Consider the following 16,398-nt stretch of genomic DNA (forward strand, 5'->3'; position numbering starts at 1 on the left):
ATATATCCCTACTTGGACGACTGCCTCATTCAAGCAGAGAGCAAGGACATTCTTCTAAAGCATCTGGCATTTGTAAAAAGATTGCTAATTTGCCTAGGGTGCACAGTAAATAAAAAGAAATCAAAACTAGTGCCCTCTCAAGAGATAATATTCCTGGGTGCAAGCTTAAATACAACTGCCCAGATGGCTTATCTCACGCCAGACAAGCAAAGGCAACTGACTCATTACTTTCAAATGATGGCAACAAAAACCCACTCCCTGCAAGAAAAATTCTGCAGGCCCTGGGCTTCATGGTATCCTGCATTCTACTAATTCCATATGAGGAAAGTACAATGGTATCTAAAAAGTGTTTGGACTCGGAATTGTCACAGCCTGGAGACCATCATAACTTTAATTCCCTGCCTACAACAGGAGTTTCGATGGTGGTCCCAGGCCTGTCACCACAACAAGGGACAGCCTTTCACCTTACCCACAGCCAGGCAGACAACAGATGCATCAGATTATGCCTGGGGGGCACATATGGCAGGAAAATGTATTCAGGACACGTGGGCCAAGGAACAAAGGCATCTTCATATCAAACAAAAAGAGATGCTAGCTGTACAGAATGCCCTGACAGCTTTCAAGGACATAATACATCCATGACAACTATTAATAAAGATGGACAATACCACAGTTATGTGATACATAAGCAAGGGGGCACACATTCCTACCCCCTATGCAGACAAGCCATGACTTTGTGGAACACAGCACTGACCTATCAAGTACATCTACAGGCACAATTCCTGCCAGGAACAAAAAATACACTGGCAGACGAACTAAGCAGAAATCTCATGGATCCTCACGAATGGAAGCTAAATCCACAAGTGTTCAGCATGATAACGAGGAAATGGGGACGCCCAGACATGGATCTTTTTGACTCCCCTTACAATTACCAAATACAGAAATTTTGCACAAGACCTTATCACTCTCAAGCACGGAAAGTGGATGCTCTATCATTCAGCTGGAAAGGCCTGACAGTCTATGCCTTCCCTCCGATGCCTCTTCTCACCAAGGTGCTACTAAAAGTCAGACAAGAAAGGCCAAAAATGATCCTGATTGCACCAGACTGGCCACACCAGCACTGGTACCCAATACTAAAGAGTTTGTCGCAAGGCCCAGTTTGGCTTCTACCTCAAATTCCTCATCTTCTGACACAACAAAACAATCGGATTCTGCACAGTCAACTCAGAACCTTAAACCTGGCAGCATGGCAGATAATGTAGCCACTCAGACTGCACCTCTCTCTAAAATGGTTATGGGTGTCATTTTAGAAGCCAGGAGGCCCAGCACTAGAAAATCTTATGCAGAAAAATGGAAGAGATTCTGTGTTTGGAACCAGGCACAAGGGCTCGAACCACTTGTCCCTAACATTCCTCAGATTTTACAATACCTAACTGAGATGCTGGACAAAGGCTTATCTTTCTCATCTATTAAAATTCATGCCTCTGCCATTTCAGCTCATTACAATACAGAACCTCCTATTTTTTCACATCCTCTACTACGACAGTACCTCAGAGGGGCAAAAAATATAAGACCCCCAAGGAGAGCACCAGTACCTATTTGGGACCTCAATTTTGTTTTAGAAAAGCTCACACTGCCTCCTTTTGAACCAGCCAACACAGCTGATCTAAAATTCTTGTCATGGAAAACTGCTCTGCTTCTAGCAATAACTTCAGCAAGAAGAGTCTCAGAGTTACAGACATTAATGGCTGTGGAACCTTTCCTCAATTTTCATCAGGACAGGGTTTCTCTTAGGACAAACCCAACATTCATGCCAAAAGTGGTCTCCAATGTGGCCTTAAACCAAGCCATTCATTTACCTACTTTTTACCCAAATCCCCAGAATAAAGGGGAGAGACTTCTGCATGCTTTGAATATACACAGACAGCTACGATTCTACTTGGACAAAACAAAAGCTTTCAGAAGAACTGAGCAACTGTTTGTAGCATATGCTGCAGGATCACAAGGAAAACCTATTACAAAGCAGACAATCTCGAAATGGATAGGACACTGCATCTGCTTCTGTTATGCACAACGTGGCAAATCAGTGCCTAAGGGCATTAGGCCTCATTCTACCAGAGCAGCAGCCACTTCAGCAGCTTTCCTCAGAGGGGTACCAACCAAAGGCATTTTAGAAGCTGCAACCTGGAGCTCCGTGCACACTTCCACCAAGCACTACCACTTGCCTCTCTACTCTAAATCCAGAGCAGGCTTTGCCACTGCAGTTCTGCAGGGCTTGTTAGCCTCTCCAAATCCAATTTAGACCCAGCCACCCAACCTCAGCTTTGGGATTCTACCCAAGTGTAATGACTGCAACAGTGAAACACTATGAACATAGTACAGTTGTGTACCTACCATAAATGTAGATGTTGGTGTATTCACTGTTGCAGTCCAGGTTACCCACCCACCATCCCCCTTTTTACATTGCTGGGACTTTTCTGTACTTCTCTTCTCTATACTACCTATGTGGTGTATTTGCTTATAGATGAAGGAAATGTTTATAGTAATATATGCATGTTTTTGGCATAGTTTTATCTTTCCAGCCTTCCTATCTGGGGGCACCTGACATCTGGGGCAAGAAAAACTGAAGAAAATGGCGTTGGTTGCAATTTTTATACCCCTGGCACACTGTCAGGGAAGAAGCAACATCAACCGACGCCGGACCAAGACTTTGGAACTCAGGTGGACTGCGGGTCACCTGCCAGCAGGATAACCCAAGTGTAATGACTGCAACAGTGAATACACTCGAACATCTACATTTATGGTAGGTACACAACTGTACTTTCCCTCTCTTGCTTGAGTTCACCACTCAAAAACCTTTACCACAGAGGGTGGACCTTCTCACCTAAAACAAGGGAAGGATTGTGCACCCCACCTTCAGACTCTCAGCCCTACTGCACTCCAAATTAAGTCAGCAGGTACAAACCATTTTAGAGTCTAGAAGGCTTAGCACAAGAAAAATCTTACTCTGCTAAATGGAAAAGATTCACAGTTTGGTGTCAGAAGCACCAATTTCAGCCAAATTCTGTAACATTTCTAACAGTTTGGAGTACTTGGCCATCCTAGTGGAGAACGGCCTCTTATTCCTCCATCAAGATGCATGCTTCTGCCATCTCTGCCCACATCCCTAGTCATCCTCTAACTTATTCTCACCCTTTGCTTAAATAAGTTCTTGGGGAAGTTATTCACATTAGGTCCCCCAGGAGGAAACCCACTCCTCTTTGGGACTTCAACTTTGTCCTAAAAAAGTTAACTTTGCCTCTTTTCAAGCGTGCAGCCTCTGCCACCTTAGTTTTTTACCTGGAAAACAGCCCTTCTATTGGCTATTACTTTGATCAGGAGGGTCTAAGAGTTGCAGACACGAATGGCAGTGGAGCCTTTCATTATCTTCCATAAAGACAGGGTCTCTGTCTGAACTAATTCTTCCTTCAAGCCAAAGGTGGTTACTAATGTGTCTCTGAAGCAGGCCATTCATCTACCTACTTTCATTCCCAACCCTCAAAACAGAGAGGAAAGATTATTGCACTCTTTGGAAGTATATAGGATGCTATGCTTCTACCTAGACAGGACTGTCTTTGAAGAAAACAGACCAGCTGTTCATTACATTTGCCTCGGGCTTGGGAGGAAAACAAGCTTCTAAACAAACTATTTCCAAGTGGATTTCCCCACTGCGTCTTTCTATTACAGCCATCATGGCAAAAAGCCCCCTGATTTGATCACACTGTACTAGGGGGGTACAGCTACTTTACAACTTTTCTCAATGGGGTTCTCCCAAAAGACATCTTGGAGGCAGCCACCAGGTGGTCTGTGCATACCTTCACTAGGTACTACCACCTGGCAACCTTTTCCAGGTCTAGAGCTGGTTTTGCATCTGCAGTCAATCCTCTCCTTAAATCTCCTTCCAACCTCTCTCAAGCTTTGGGAATCTTCCCAACAGTCAGGATTGCAACAGTGAAACACTAACAGTACAGTTGTGTACACTTACCGTAAATGTAGATGTTAGTGTATCCACTGTTGCAGTTGTCTTTCCCTTCCACCTTACCCCTTCAGCCTATTAGGCTACTAGCATCAGCAAAAGGGCCCCTACACTTCCCAATCCTGGTTTGGGTCCATGGTACCTTGCCCCACCTTAGGTACACTTGGGTGCTGTTTGAGTCCACTGTTGATCCTCCTAGGGAGGTTGGCTCCCTTTATACCCAAGCATACTGATGTTGGTAAGGGCATCTGCCAGCCTGTGAGACTAAAATAGTTTTCTCTGGTAGTCTGGCCAGCCGAGGACTTTCAAGGCAGGGAAATCCTAACAGTCAGGACTGCAATGGTGAATACACTTTAACATCTACATTTATGGTAGGTATACACAATGTACTTTCCTGTTCTAACCTGCAGCTTTGGGATAATTGGACCCAAAACATATTAAATCAGACATAAAAACAAGAAAAAAATGCTTCATACTTATCGGATATAAAAATGTATATGAAGATGTATTTCTTGCTATGGAGGAGGTATGGGCTCCATCAAAACTGACTACAGGTATAGGTCTGCAGTTGATGCATATGTATCTGTTGGCTTCCTCATATCCAAACATAGCAAAAGTTTTAAAACATAAGTCTAAAGTGACACCTTTGCTTAGTTTCGCAGAAGCACTTTGGTGTTAAGCAGAAAAGGAAATCAAATCATCAAACAATGTACATTTGACATTTACAGGGAAAGTCTGACTAGGATAATATCCTGTTTTCAGTAGAGGCCAGGGGGACCCTCTACATTGTAGTAACTAACTGTAACCATATGTCAGTGTAATACAGAATAACATTAACTGAGTTAAATTTCATCTCTAGCTCATACAGTGTAAATCTCTATCTACATAATGCAAATATATGGACAGCTATAACAAATTGAAAAATATTGTCAAAGTATTCACAAGATGTAGCTCACAGAGATGACAGGGTGCACTCTTTGGAACAGCGAAAACTCGATAATATTGCTTAGGGAAGTATGTATTTGATCTTTGTCTAAGACATTTTAATTCCTTCTACCTGATCATAATCAGTATGCTGATGGTGGAAAGAGGGAGGGACTAGTTGCAGGAGGAGAGCCAGGTTTTATTTAGGTAGTCTTAGTAGTAGTTTGGAGTTGAGGTTAGAGGTAGATCTAATTTGCAGATGGATAAAATTCCATTTTTCGGTGATAGTATGAGCAGAGTATTTGTAAGGTTTATAAATGTCCTTCCATTCACTGGTTGCAGTATTCCTTACACTTGGGATTCCCTGCTTTAAGTAGTCTGACATCTGGCCAGTATACGAAAGCCTACTGTTGCTTTAACGTATGCTGAATGTCACATGTATGGTCCTTGCATAGTGTAGGTCATAAAGTTGATATCAGACGTAGCACCCTCAGAAGTTCTTTGCCACCAGTCTGAATGTGCATATCGATAGTCTGTCTGAATGCCTACATCTTTATATCCAGTTTGTATCTTTCATTCGCCAGTCTGAATGCCTATATCTTGCAGATAAGTTGGCTCAGATAAGATAGGCTGGTATGACCCTGACCTTGAGTAGCATCCTGCCTTCACCAAGAATTATACCACGGTATAAAGAAAAAATTATCAATTTCAACAATTGGGTAAAGTTTCTGGTGTCATTCAAAGGGGATCCAGTGTCTGTCCGCCTGGGATGACATCCTCGACAAGCTGGTTCACTAGAGACGGCTTGCACCTGTCACCCTTAGGCTTTCGAATACTGGCCAAGGCTCCTGCCACCCCCATAGTGCCTTTTTTAGGCAAGGCTCAAAAGACAAACCCACCGCCGTAAATAGCACAAGTAAAAAAAAACCGAGGGTAATGCTACTCAATGCCAGAAGTCTAAACCTCAAAATGCACACATTCGAGGCACTCCTCAGTATGGAGAAAATCGATATATGTGCAGTAACAGAAATCTGGTTTAAAGCTCCAGACAGCACCCCAGCACTACCAGTCTACAACTCATGCCATATATTTTGGCCACAGAACCCGGACCGAAATACAAAAGGCGGGGGCGTATCCATATTCATCAAGGATATCCACACCTCCAGGTTAGTGGCACAGCACAATGCTTCAGAGATCATCCACGTGCAACTAACAACAGGCAAAACTGCAATTCAAATTGTAGCTTGCTACAGATCGCCCACCATGTCCCAGGACCCCCATTCTGCATTTCTGGAAACACCGGGAAACAAAGGTCCTACCAAACACCCTAATATTGGGTGATTTCAATTACCCAAACATTAACTGGGAGAACTACTCAAGCGCTAACTCCCTTGTCCAACATTTCCTAGAATTTATAGACTCAAATGCCCTGGATCAACTGGTCAACACTCCCACCAGAAGTGACAACATATTGGATCTGATCATCACCAACATGGGTGACCGGTGTTCCACAACGGAGGTCAACCCCTTACTTGGTTACATCTGACCATAAACAAATCACTTTGGATATCCACATTCCGCCCCCACCCCCGGACAAGGACGCCACCATGAAAAACTTTTCAAAAGCAAACTTCATGTTACTTAAGACCAAGGTGGAACATTTCAAAGTCCCCATGCTAAAGGATAACGTCCAAGCTGTAACATCCTTTACTAATGCATTCTACGGGCACCTACAAGAAAGTTTGGATCGTGCTATCCCAAGCAAAACCAAGACTCAGTCCTCCAAGAAAAGGAAACCAGTCTGGTGGACCCCTGCCATAAACAAACTATACAATAGAAGGAGGAAACTAGTACACAAGAGTAAAATCCCAAGAAGGGAAGACATCCCTGATCAGTATCGGCAAGAAACTACAATCCCTCATAAAATCATACAAGGCGAGCTTCGAAAGAAAAATTGCCAAGGACTCCAAAGATAACCACAAGGCATTCTTTGGCTATGTCAAGAATCTAAGTGGCAATGCTCAGATCTGCTCGGAGTTGGTGCAGAATGGCAGAAAATACACTGAACTGACCGATATCACCAACATCCTGGCAGACAGGTTCAGTGCAAACTTCACCCCCCCACCCCCAAAAGGGGCCCATAACCATACCAGAAGAATGTAGAGCCTCTGAAATCACTTAGGTTAAAACAGCTCTCTCCAAAGCCAAAAACACAGCATCAATGGGACTGGATGGTGTCCCAGGCTGTGTCCTACACGAGCTCGAAGATGAGCTAACCCCTCACCTAAACACACTGTTCAAACTCAGCCTCTCCACAGGCTACGTACCCATAGAGTGGGGCAGAGCAACAATTATTCCGCTCCACAAAGGTGGAGCCGCCACAACAGACCCCGGGAACTATTGCCCTATAAGCCTGACTAGCTTGGTCTGCAAGGCTATGGAGCGCATCATCATGGAACTCATTAACAGAGACATTGGGAGCCTCCAAACACTGGACCCTACCCAGTTTGGCTTTGTTAATGGCAAATCGTGCCTCCTAAACCTGGTGGACTTCTTTGAGGCCATTACCAAGGCTATGGATGAGGGAAAGTTGGTACACACAGCCTACCTAGACCTCGCAAAGGCCTTTGACACCATTCCCCATTCTGGTATTATAGACAAGCTCACCAGCCTGAACATAAACCCCTACATCACAAGATGGGTTGCCAACTGGCTCACGGACAGAACCCGCATAGTGAGAGTTGTGGGAGCTAGGTCCGACTCTAATCTGGTTACAAGTGGCATTCCCCAGGGCTCAGTCCTAAGACCCCTTCTGTTCAGCATATACTTCTCAGAGGTACAGGCAAGCACAGGAGGACTATGGCTGGCCAAGTTCGCAGATGACTGCAAACTAGGGGCTGTAATTGACTCTCCAGCTGACACAGACATCCTCCAAAAGGGTCTCACTGAGATGGATACCTGGTGTTAAACTCATGGCCTCAAGCTAAATGCCAAAAAGTGCATAGTTATCCCCTTTGGAAAAAACAAAGTACCCACAAATTACCACATAGGTGGTAGTCCCCTAAATACGGAAGACATAATAAGGGATCTGGGGACCCAAGTAGATCGTAATCTCTCCTTTGATAATTACATTGCCAAAGTGGTTAGAAAATCCTTCTATGTGGCCCACCTAATCACAAAAGGGTTCGCATCCAGATCAAAAGAGGTCATTGTGCCCCTCTACTCATCACTCATCAGACCCATCATAGAGTACAACACCCCATTTGGGATGTACCTTACAAGACACTTGCAGCAGCTGCAAAGAAAACAGAAGTACCTCACCAAGAGGATCACTGGCCTCAAACAGATTCCCTATGCAGCTCGACTGAAGAAACTCCAGCTGTACTCTGTTGCATACCGCCTACTCAGAGGTGATCTCTTCCTGACATATACAAGGCCATGTCCAACCCAGAATTGATGGACATGCTACACCTAAAGAAAAACATATCCCCTCAAGCCACACGCTCTAGGGATCTAAACCTCACCACAACAGTAAATAAGACGTGCTGGAGGGATATATGCCTGTCCCAGAGACTTCCTGTGCTTTGGAACAAGATTCCAATCTACATTAGGCAGAGCTCCTTGCTAACATTCTTCAAGAGAAACCTTGATGAGTGGATGGGAAACAGAAAGTTTACCCTGGGGATCACTTCAGTGGCTCTGCTGGACAGAGGCACAGGGAACTAATCTAAGAGGGCAGCGAAAGCCAACACATTCTGTCTAGGCTTATAAATGCCTTCGGGCAGATAGCCTAGTACCTACCTATGAACCTATAAGTACCCTGTTGGGGTTTTGTTTTTTCCTGGCTTTTTTGTTGCTTCTGGGGGTTGTCATCCAGGAGGGGTAAATGCCACTGCAGGAGATGGACCCTATAAAGACTGCCACTGTTTGTTTTGCCTAGGAGCTACTCAACCATACGACCTGTAATATTTTCCAGGCTTTCATACTGAAGACCCTGCATACTAGGCTTTCTTCCTTTGCTTTGTATCTTGAGAATCAGTGTCTTAAGCGTCTCACTAAGGATAAAATGGAAGGAACTTCCTGCCCCGAGGGTCAGCCATTAGAGAAGAAGACAGCTAAAACTCTAAGAATAGAGTTTTCCACTGTCCAGCCTCTGCAAATGTTTTTCTCAATATTCGTCCAGCTTTGTTGGATTCCTCTGCTGTGACTAGATTGGAGGCCAGCAAGGATCTGGCTTGCAGCACATCCGATGAGGCTTTGCAAGCATCCATTTCAGATATTCAGGGGGAACTATGGTTGATTTCCAAGCGGCCTCTAGGCATGTTCTGCAGATTTTAATTAGGGAAGAAGTTTCTACTACTGTTATTGAATGCTGTCCTGGATCAGAGCCTTCAAAGTTTTATAGGGTGGCTGTTCCTTTAAAAAAGAAACGTGTTTCTCCTGCTCCTAGGGATCCCACAGAGTGAGTGGCAGGCATTTACTCAGTGTTTAATGCTTTGATCTCATTAAACCCCCCCCAGGGGGTTTCTGTTCCATTGCCCCCTTGGTCCTCCACTCCCCTTAAAAGTCCCAGGGAATAGGATTCCTCTGAGGATGACTCCCCTATTTACTCCTCCTAAATTCATTCTTTAGACTATGGGTCAGAGGAAGAGGAAATCTAATAGTCCTGATACTTCCTTTGAAGAAATTTCATTTGGGGACACAATCTCCAGGATGATGGGATTTAAATGGGATTGTACTCAGGTCTCTGAAATCTATAAGAGGTACTATGAGTTATTACAGATGGAATCTCCAGAACCTTCTGCTGTTCCTCCTGTTTTGGCTGCTTTGTTGGATGCTTTTCCCAATGCCTCTAAAGCGCCTGATTCTCTGCCCCCTTGAAGCCTGATAAGTTTTATAGGGTGCCTGAGGGTTGTAACTTTTATGCAAATGTCCTGCTGCAGACCTCTCTGTGGTACCTGTAGCCTCTGACAAGCCCTCTTGATTGTTTCCTTTGCCCAAGGTACTGCTTTCTGATAGACAGCAGGACCATGGAAATGCTAGGTGAGAAGGTTTATACCTCGGCTACTCTGGCTTTTTAAGGCCCACATGTCCAGGAATGTGTTAGCTCTTCTTTCTCAGGCTTGTCAGCTTATTTATGATCTCCCAGATTCTGAGGGTAAAACTTCAGTTCTTTTCTTGTTAGGGACTTGCTCTCAAGTGGTTCATCATTCCATCAAGTGTAGTTATGATGTGGCAGATGCCTCTTATAGGGCTGCAACCTTTGGTTCAGTGATGAGAAGGTATCCTTGGCTTAAGCTACAACCTTTACCTGATATCAAGGCTAAGTTGATGATGAATATTTGTTTGGGGAAGCAGCTGCTGGGTTTGTCCCTTCAGGGAAAGGGTAAGGCCTTATAGGACCTCAAATATGTTTGTCTGTCCTGTGCCTAAATTTTAGAGAAACGACTGCAATAAGCCAGACTTTGTTTGCAGGAAATCTCACCCTCCTACTAAGGGGAAAAAGAATGGCAAGCAAGCTCCTCCTGTTAAGGCGACTCGGACTTCAGGGACACTGAAGTCGGTCTTTCCTGATAAACCAGGTGCAGTATGACTCTCTCTTCCCAGCCACATTCCTCTTTCTCTGTGGCTTCAGATTACTCTGGACTCTTGGGTTCTGTCCATTCGCCAGGGATATTTCATGGTCTGGAAATCCCATCCCCCTTTATGGTCATTCCTCATCCTCCTCGGGAACAACTTCCTTTTTTTGCCCGCATTGGCTCTTCAAGACCATTTGACTCAGGGTACTATTGAAGAAGTACCTGTGTCTCAAAGGGGGAGAGGGGTTTTACTCCGGAATGAAAAAGAGGGTACTTGGAGACCAATTTTCGACCTCTCATCTAAACACTTTTCTGAAGGTGCCCACCTTTCAAATGTCCCTTCAGACTGTTCCCTCTTTTGCTCTCTCAGGCCTATATGATGTCTCTGCATATCAAAGATGCTTATCTCCATATTCTGATCCATGCTCATTTCAGGAAGTATTTGCATTTTTCTTGCTTTGCCATTTGACCTTTCTGCTGCCCAGGGGTGTTCAGCAAATGCCTCTTTCCTGTCATTGCCTTGTGCAGGTTTCAGGAGATCCAGGTATTTCCTTACTTGTACGACCTGCTGATTCAGGCATCCTCTTTAGAGATCCTTTTGCAAAATCTTCATTTTGCCATTTCCCTTCTTCAGAGCCTGGGGTTCACAAATACATTTCAAAAAGTCTCCTGACACTTTCTCAAGATGATGTCTTTCTGGGTTGCAGGATTCAGACAGTGCCTGCACTGGGCATCCCTGCCTCATCCAAAGGTCTTCTCAAATACCTTCCGAGGAATTAGTTTTCCTCAAGGCTTTTAGCTCTATTCCATCATCTTGGATGGTACCCCCTGCAGATAAGATGGTGGACCTTATCTCATCCCAGGTGTGGAAGGAACCGGACACAATTGAACCCATCCCCAAGAAGCCAAATACATTTTTAGTGGTTCCAGAAAACTGTTCACCCTGGAGCAAGGGTCCAACAGTTGATTCCATAGTAATAGTGGCAGCCATAAAGGAGGAGCTCACTGAAAGATCCTCATTACACCTGCCAAATAGAGAATCTCACTCTCTGGACAGTTTTGGAAAGGGTCTAAACCCTCTTCTACTGTGTCTAGAACAGCTGGCACAGGTATTTCCATCAGAAAGCATGCCTGGATGTGTCTTGGTGATTTTGCTGAGCAGTGCGCCTTATAATAGATCGACCTTATTTGGTCCAAAGGTGAAAGAGACCATTTCCAGAAGTGGACAGCATGGCAAATCTGTATTTGGCATGGGGATTAAATTCTCAGTCCTCGGAGGACCTTCTTCAGAAAAAATTAGAAGTTGGAGAAGAGAATGTGGTTCCAAAAATCTCAGGGTTTTTTAACCAATATTTCTGAAGAATGAGCTCCCCGTGGCAGAGCGAGGAACTCTAGCAATGGATGTCACCCAAGAGGCAGAGGTGGTCCTCAGAATTGCGGCTTCAGTGGTCCATTCTTTGAGAAGCCCTTTCAGCGGTCCTGAAACGTTAGTGAGTGTCCTACCCTGGTTTGGCAGTCAGGGGGTGCTTGTCTCTGCATCCCATAGCCTGGACAAGTATCACTCTGTGCAAGTGAGTGCAGAGAATAATTACCACAGGCTACTTCATTCCTTTTCCTTCATCTCATCCTCAGACGTGCATCTCTGATGTTCCACCTCCATGAAGTGAACTTGAGAATAATTACCACAGGCTACTGCATTCCTTTTCACTCCTCTCCTCCTCAGACGTGCATCTCTGATGTTCCACCTCCATGAAGTCAACTTGAGAATAATTACCACAGGCTACTGCATTCCTTTTCACTCATCTCCTCCTCAGACGTGCATCTCTGATGTTCCACCTCCATGAAGTCAACTTGAAGCTTTTCTGAAAGTGAGTTATGGTCTCACCAGACCAGAGAAGATCTGAATTTTACTCAAGGTTCTTTAGTGCAAAAGAAAACTGGGGACCTAAGATCAGTTTTCTAAGTCAAACATGTTTGTTTGAACCAAATTCCAGGTGGTCACGATTCAGTGTATTCTCCCATTATTGAAGATTAACAACCAGATGTGCTCAATAGATCATAAGGATGCATACTGTAACATCAAAATGAACAGGTGATCCAGGAAGTACTTCCTCTTCCATCTGGAAGCAAGTCAGTATCAATTCAGAACTCTGCCATTTGGACTTATTACAACCCCTGGGTGTTTACTAAATGCATGGCTGTAGTAGAAACTCGTCCATTACTGCAGGGATTATAGGCATTTCTTTATCTAGACAACTGGCTCATAACCGCCCCATCCAGGGAACTACTGTTCCTTGCTCCCCTTGTGTGAACAACTTGGGATTACAGTAAACCTCCAGACATCTCATCTGCAGCCTACTCAGTCTCTGGAGTTCATCAGAGCTCTTTCAGATATGACAGCTCTCGCTGTGAAACTCCCCCCAGCTATGAATATCATCCCTTCATTCCCAAGCTCAGCAGATTCTCTCACAAAAAGTCACCAGCCAAATTAGTTCTCCAACTCCTGGTTTCCATGGCCACCTGTACAACTTTGGTTCCTCTCCCAGGTTTCACATGAGAGTGCTTCAGTGGACATTAGTGCAGTGGTCGATTTGCTGGCAACCAGTGTCTTTACCCTGTTAATTTGATGAGCATTTGCAGGGAGCACATTCATTGGTCGATAACTTCCTCTTTTTTTTGGGATGTCCTTTCATTCTCCTACACCCTCAGCTCACAGTGACCGTACGATGTCTCCTTACTGGGGGGGGGGGGGGGTGCATTTAGAAGGACAGCCCAAGGCATGTAGTCTCAGAGGCCAGTCTTCCCATCAGTATCTTGAAGATGAGAGCAGTCCCAGCATTGTAAGTGTTTCAGGATGGTCCATTAACAAACAGGGATGATCCAGATATTACCCTTCTGTTAAGAGGACATGAGAGTTGAGCAATGGGTAATATCCATTCACTTCTTTCTACTAGCGTAGCATATCCCAGGGGAGTCTAACATTCTTGTGGACTGGTTGAGCAGGTCCATCCTGCTCCTTCATGAGTGGTGCCTCAACCCACTAGTAGCAGTGCAGATATTCAGCCTTTGGGGCCATCCTTGTTGAAATCTCTTCACCTCTCCCTAAGGATCAAATCCAACAAGTTTTTTCACTCTGATCCCCCTTGAAAGGGTCACATAGGGATGCTCTGATGCACCCTTGGCTCCCAGGACAACTTTATGCCTTCCTCTACTCCCTTTTTCTTCAGAAGGCATCAAAGTTGAAAGTCTCTGTCATCCTCATAGCCAATCATTCTCATCAAGTCTGGTTTTCCTTCCTCTGGCCTCATCTACTACACCTTCATTGGGAACTCCCATCAGAACCAGATCTACTTTCCCATCTGTTGGGAAAACTTTACCTGGACATAAAAGCACTCAAACTAAACTCATGGTGTCTTTCAATATTCCAGTCTTTCCCCTTCTGTTCTACACATTTTAGCTTTCTGACATAAGTCCTCATCTTGGAAAATATACAAGAACAAGTAGAAAAAAATTCTATTTCTGCATCAGAAAAATATCTTGTTCCTTTTTCAGACAGTCTTTCAGCGGTATTAGATTTTTTACTCACCTTTTCCAGGGGTGGAGGTAGTTATTGTCCTGTCAAAGTGCAATTAGCAGCCATTTTTTTTCTTTTCACATTGGTGAAAGTCTGTTTTCTAAGCCCTTTCTGTGAGGTGCTTTTCTTTTACTTCCCCTGCTGAGAGAGCGAGAGAGTGTTCCTCTATGGGGACAGCAATGTTGATTTACAGTCCTTGTTATGCCCTCCATTTGAACCTGCTTCCAGAGCTGATTTGAAGTTTCTGTCCTACAAGACCTTATTCTTGGTAGGTATGGTGTCTGCCAGAAGGATTTCAGAATTGCTTGCACTTCAGTCAAAATCCCCTTAGTTCATTTTTTACAAAGACAGGATGGCACAGTGGTGCAGTGGGTTAGCATTTTTGCCTCACAACAAGAGGTCCTCCAGTTTGATTGTCAACTGGGGTGCCTTCTGTGAGGAGTCTGCATGTCCCCCAAGTTCGCTTGGGTTTCTTCTGGGTGCTGTGGTTTCCTCCTGCATTCCAAAGACATGCGCCTGGAGCACCCCAGGCATCCACTGAAAATGAGCTCTGTCACAGTCAGACTTTCCCAGTAACAAGTGTTAAATAACTAAATATATTTGAGGACAAATCCAATCTTTCTTCCAAAGGCGGCTTCTGAATTTTCCATAAATGAGACCATACATTTGTTAGTCGAACAGAGGTGAATACTCTCAACATTTGTTAGATGGTCATTGCCAGCTGTGGTTTTACATGCACTGCACTAAGTCCTTTAGGAAATCTGATTGTTTCCTTTCCGTCACAAAACCTAAGTTGGGACAAGTATCCAAAGTCCCCCTATCTATATGGCTGGCTCAATGTATTTCCTTTGTCTACCAGCAGAGGGGGGGGGGGGTTTACATATCCCTTAAAAACCTTCAGCCAGGGCAATAGCTTCATCTACAGCCTTTTTCTCTAGTGTTCTTAATGATATTTGTACTGCAGCTGCCTGGTCAAAAGTTCACACCTTCATTTCTCATAAGCTGGATATCAATTCAGCACTATTTTGGTACAGCTGTACTCAGGAATATCCTTCCATGAGTTTATGAAGCTCAGGACCCTGCCCTATATGTAGAGGAAAGGATGGAAAAGACACCATCAGATGCAAAAGTTATGTACTCACCACAGCATTAGATTTGTGTTCTGTCTGTTCCTTTACTACCCCCCAACCCCCATCCATGTTTTATTCCTGACAAATAGTGTTAGTCATCTGGTATGTTTTCTGGGATAGATGTTCTTTGTGTTTCCCTGTTGCAGTCATTACATTTGGGTAATCTGCTGGCAGGTTGCCCTCAGTCAGCTTGAATAACAAAGTCTTGGGTCCTGCGTCGATTGCTGTCTCCTCTTCCATGACGTCAGGGGTATAAAAGATGCAGCCAATGCCATTTTATTCAGTCTTTCTTGCCACACAGTGCCCGAAGCAGAAGCAGTTCGCAAGTGCCGGTCAGCAGACTCCTGAAATTTTCACATTCGAGTTTCAGAACCAAAGTCTTCAAACTAAAGCTACGTACCCTGTTGGGGAAACTTTTTCTTGCTCCTTACCGATGTCAGTAAAAGTTAATAATTGCATTACTTGTGGGAAGCACATACCTCATAAGGATTTTCATTTGTACTGTATTCCTTGCCTAGGCCTGGATCATAATGTGCCTTGCTGTCGGTTTTGTGCTAGATTTAACCAACTCACTATTAAGCGTCGGTATAGTTTTGCTTCTAAATATTTTGGATCGAGATTTAATTATCCTGAAATGTCGTCGGTTAGCAATCCGACTACCAGAGTTCACAAAAAACGCAAAGAAAAAGACAGAGACAGACTGTCAAGGTCCAAAACCGACGAAGCTTCTCCTAAGCCAGTCGCCGATTCGCCGGTACGCAGTGAGGTGCTTTCGCAGCTCCTGATACCCACTACTTTTGAGTCGCAGGCCCCTACCGAGACCCATTCAGAGTCCAGTATGCCATGAGATTCTCAGAGTATTGAACCAGCGGATATCCCTCCCTTGGACGGGTCCAGAGCCGCTGAGCAGGCACTGGCTTCTGTGGGTGTTTTCAGGTTTCAACATTTTTATATTAAACCAATGCCAGCCTCAAAAACAAGGTCAAAAACATCTTCTATGTCTAAAAAAAATAACGCATGAACCGCGTGCTCAGGCCCCTATGCCTAAAAAACAGATGATAAAAATGGCTGAGGACTTAATTACCTTGATCAGGGGTTCCCAACCTTACCCCCACCCCCTTCCCCACTAAGAGGCCTAGGCAAGGCACTGATTATGAATCTTCAGATCAGGTTTCC

Source organism: Protopterus annectens, chromosome 1.part1 (genome assembly GCF_019279795.1).
Source record: "Protopterus annectens isolate FY-2018-M chromosome 1.part1, PAN1.0, whole genome shotgun sequence".
NCBI lineage: Eukaryota > Metazoa > Chordata > Ceratodontiformes > Protopteridae > Protopterus > Protopterus annectens.